Source organism: Alligator sinensis, unplaced genomic scaffold, assembly GCF_000455745.1.
Source record: "Alligator sinensis unplaced genomic scaffold, ASM45574v1 scaffold747_1, whole genome shotgun sequence".
Taxonomy (NCBI): domain Eukaryota; kingdom Metazoa; phylum Chordata; order Crocodylia; family Alligatoridae; genus Alligator; species Alligator sinensis.
Window position 1 is genome coordinate 1,404,652 of NW_005842254.1, and position 5,117 is coordinate 1,409,768.

A 5,117-nucleotide genomic window follows, 5' to 3' on the forward strand; every position below is an offset into this window, starting at 1 on the left:
GAGCAGCATCAGGGGGGAGCGAGCCTGGGCCCGGTGTGGTGGTGGTGGTGGGGCCTGGACCAGTGTGGTGGGAGAGACGGGTGGGCCCAGTGTGGCAGGGGGAGTGTGTCCAGGCCCAGACTGGCAGGGGAGCAGGTCCTGACCCAGAGCAGCAGTGGGGGAGGGTGGAGTGGGCCCAGTCCCAGAGTGCCAGGATAGGGGGGTCGGTCTGGATGTGGGGCTCTGTCCCTGTCCCGCCACATCATTCTTGATGGGCAATTTGCTAAAACAATCAGAAATTTCCATGCATCCTAATGGTGCAATCTGAGATGAAATCCTGTCCCCATTGAATTCAATGTATTTTGCCATTGACCTCAAGAGAGGTAAGGGTGAAGTTATATATTATACCTAGACCATACTAAATCTGTGGAATATTAAGCAGTGTTGAGGTTAGAACATGCTGTGAGTGTTCACACACTAAGGGTTAATACCATTTTTTGCCTGCATAGCTCTGGCTTGCCATTAGAGGGCTGGTGAGCAGGGGTATGGCTAGGAGCCAGGACACCTGGGTGAAGGGAGGGGACTCAGAATAATGCACTCTGGGATGATGGAGGGCTGCAAACTGTTCATTTTATTTACATGGAACAGATTGAAGCTATGCTAACATGAACTAGGCAACATGGCTCAGAGTTAACCCTTACCTGAAGTGGCTTACCTTTGAGATGCTCAGAGGCATTTAGCATGAGTTAATGAGTTCTAAAGTGCACATATCATGTTTTCAGTGCTCTTAGTATGATCTAAGTGTAACATGTAACTACACTATAAGATGTCACCATTTGGTTACAGATCAGAGAACTTAAGCAAGCTTCTATTCATTAACCAAACCAATCACCGTTTGGTGAATTCCTTTTTCTGTCCAGTGACTCTATATCAAATCGGTTAAATTCTCTCAGGTTTTGAATTGGCAGATATTATTTTGCCAAATGTTGCAGAGTGTATAACTTTGGTCCTTGGGTAGATGTGACTGGCTGCCATTGACCTCAGGGGAATCTTGGCATATCCATGTGAGGGCATATTTTGCTCCTATAAGCTTGTGATGTATCTGATTCAATACTTTCTGTACATTTTTATTTTAGATATGATCAGAGGTAAAGTAATTACACTGAAACTTGCAGTGAAGTGAAGCCCCCATCCTCAGAGTAATAGGAACAAATACTGCAGACAGAAGCCTGGCTGATGATTCCAATCACTTTTGTGTAGTTCAGCAAATCCTTTCTTTTGTTGAAAGTAAGACCTTTCTTTGCCAATACTTTCACCCTTCCCTGGGAACGGTGCATGGCTGGTAAATCAGCTCAATTATTATTCTATTCCAGAGGACATACAATGATTTACATTTATATGCAAGCATTTTCTTTCTTGTTGCCCCAGCAAGAGCTGGGAAATGATTTATAAGGATGCAGAAGTGCTGGCACAGATGTTATACAGCCTCAGCATGTTTGCATTGCACAGCGTGAGAGACTATTCTAAATGTGTCGATGCACAGGTAGAGAGTGAAGTGGCACACATGCCAGCAGTGCCTACAAAGATACAACACAGGGCAGGCACTGGCCCTGCTGATGGTGAAAATATTTGGCATTCATCTTCTTAACAGGTCATTTCTGCATGCTGTACTTTTGGGGAGAGTATTGCTTGGGATTGCAATTAGTTGCCTCTGCTGAATTTCTAAGGGACTTGTGGATCATAAAAACCATTCCATTGTGGAACAGTTGGCAGCTTAGGCTTTTTATTTCTTCTTTAACAGAGACTGAGAGACTTGATAGGTATAGGGAACAAAAGCTTATTTCTCAGTGGGATCTTTGTTTCACCTCTTTCCAGGACGTTGACATTAGCAGGAAGACTGTAATGTTTGGTGCATTAGAGAGGCTCCAAACCATTTTGAAATTTGCTTCGAGTTCTGTTAATGCTAGACAAACATGAATGATTATCAGGGTTAGAAAGTCACTTGAATATATCCGTGAGGCCTACATCCAAAGCAACATTATCCGATATGTTAAACAGCCAGATATTTAAATTTTGAGGTGTGGTGAGGAGGTCAGAAGCCAAATTGTCTGCTCATTAGAATTGTGATATAATTATTTCTTATAGGTGTTGTCATTTAATTAAGTCTTATATGTCTTAGGGCTAAAAAGCAGAGGGAAGTTGGGAGAGTATCAGTATGGGTCTTTATCCTCTGTATAAGCATGTAAGGAAGTATGATAAAAGCTACTGGAGGGAGTACTCTCGGGGCTGGGAGACCTAAATTAGAGCTGCTGTCTGTGGTTTGGTTAGCAGGCATGCAAGCACATACTCATCCTGTCTGCTCTTCTCAGTGGGGTTCTGCCAGGAGAGGGTGGTTTGATTTTTACAGTGGAAGGGGCCTAAGAGTTAAATTGTATCTGCATATCCACTGGCCAGCCCTGTCCAGTCTCCTGTGGAGCTGGCCTTGCCCATTTTGTCGGCTGCATTACACAGCTCCAGGCCGCATGGCAGAATGGTTTTTGCAGGTGGCTAGTGGTCCTGTATTTCTGCCAGGATTACCATCCCCCTGAGGGCTCACATCCTATTTGTACCAGTGGAACTTTGAACAGCACAGGAGGTGAATCTGGACCTTAGCTGTGCCAAAGAAAACAATGGACAAAATGACTACAGTGGTTTTGTGTGGGATATACATCAGGGTAGAAAATTGTTCTGTTATTTTCATCCCATAATAAAGAAAATCAGGGTTAAAAGGAACCATAACCTTTTCCTTTAAGCCTCATAGATATTAACTTTAGATTTTATCAAGTGGTTTGCAAGGGTTTGGTAGTTGGATTCTGGCAGGATATTCTGTATTTGGAAGTGCACCTTGGAATATCCATTTCTTTAAAACAATGAATCAATCTCAACTGAGACATTTGAGTACAAGAATCCACATGCGTGTTGGATAGCCTGTGATTAAGTTATTTGGTAGAAAGGGGAACAAAGGAATTTAGAGCTAAGTAATTGATGGTGGTGCCCTGGGTTGCACTTTTGCATCCTAAAGCTCCATGGCTTTTTAACTGAGAGCAGAATTAAGATCTATATCTATTTTACAGATACAATAAAATAGCAGAACAGAGCTTGGCAAAAAGAAAGGGCCAAATCATCTCTATTTGAAATAGGGGCACATGCATTGAAGTCAGTGGAGTTTTAGGCATTAACACCAGGGCTATATTGTCCTTCCGGTGTCTGGAAATACCATGCAAAATAGATTGTTGTGATTCCTTGTCCAGGTGTACACCTTCCCTCTGGGTCCACTAAAATACCTCCACTTCCTCATTCAGGAATGAGAGATCTCCAAACACTTAGTTCTTAAACAATCCAGGCATTTTAATGCACTTTGATTCTTCTTCCAGAGGGTGTTCTTGGCTTGTGTTCTCTCCCTTTATTACAGCTTTAATCTTACAATGCAAACTGGGACTTGTTTACATTTTTATTTTTAAAAGCTTTTTTGTTTGTGTGAGTATGTGCATTAAAGTTCTAAATTGACAGATGCTTTTTTGTAGAACTGAAATGACATATCTGAGTTTTAGTGCTCTCTTCCCTGTATTTGCATATTTAGTTACTTGCATCGCATTTTATTAGTATGTTACCTGACGAAGAAGTCTGGCTAATTAATTTCACCTGGTATTATACGCTGGTGTATGAAAAATTACACTTGGCCATTTGTGGAGACCAGCTGTGTATTAGGAATATCTGATCCCCATCAGAAGGATTAAAAAGAAAGCAAGAGAAAGCAGCTGATTATAAAACCTAGTCCCTTTTTTCTCAAGCCCTGAAGATATTATTATTGGCAGATATCCTTTATTACTCACCCTATATACTAAACAGTAACTCAGAAGTTTGCTCTAACTGAGCATCATTTCATCATATGACTTTGCCTTCAATTATTTCAGCTTTAATTTGTAGTAAAGCTAATATTGTTGAGTTCCACCCATATGCAAGTACTCATTTGCTTCCATTCCAGAGTGACTCACAGAGAAAGACAACTTCATTTTGGCCACAATTCTTCCTTTAGTTTATTTTTGTCTTCTTTGGATTAGGGGGAAAAAATAATTAGGAATATAAGCATATTATTAAAATCTACCTTTAAAGAAAAAAAAATATATTCTCTCAGAAATGTGACCTAATCTTATAATATGGCTGAACATACTCACTCACTCTCTCTTTCTCTCTCTCTCTCTCTGTGGATATTTCTGGTTTGATTCTTTGTCTGCACTGACAACAGATGGTGTTTTAATAAAGTCCAGTAGGAATATTACTGTGAGTAAACAATCCAGTGCATGCCAATTTCATAATTGCTGGGTACTGATACAGCCTCTTACCTGCTGAATCCAAATTGGGAGGAAACCAACTGTGCACACACCTACTGGCAGAAGCCAAATTCGCAGCTGTGGTATGCTCCAGCATCGAGCTTCACCATGGAAGGTAAATTGCAGCTCCAATCATCTTTCTTGGCACAGGGCTTGGGGAACAGCTGCCATCTGGCTTGTCATCAAAGCATGGTCACCGAGTTTCTGGGAGATGAAATAGCTTGCTTTTTACCTTGACACGCATGAAGATTGCTATCTGCATCTTTACAGGTATCTCTTAAAATAACATTCTTGGCTTTTTGAGCAAGAGATTTCCAACTGGGATTTTTTTCTTTAAGTGATTCCCACGCCCTATGGGGACTTAGAGTCTAAACCTGTTATATGCTAATTAAAGATTCATACCCACATGACTTGTCAAAGAGATAAATCTTGTTCATTTGTTTTCATCCTTAGTGGGGAGGGGGGAAGTATAAGAAATTCTGTTCCTTATATTAGTAATTTTAAGTTGAAATGTTTGTTTCTAATGGAAGTGTTGATCCAGTTAGAACTGTCATTTTTACAACTGTTAATCCATCCCATTATGGGGATCTGAGTTGGGAAAGGAACACTGATGCTCAGGACAGGCATCTATAGCTATGAAGTGTATAACTTGCACCCACTCAATGAACATTTATAGGTCATGTCTACATAGTAAACTTATAGCCCCCAACAGTGGGTCCTTCAGGTGTGCTACGGTGCTCCAGGCTGCCTTCTAACCTAGAAAGAGTG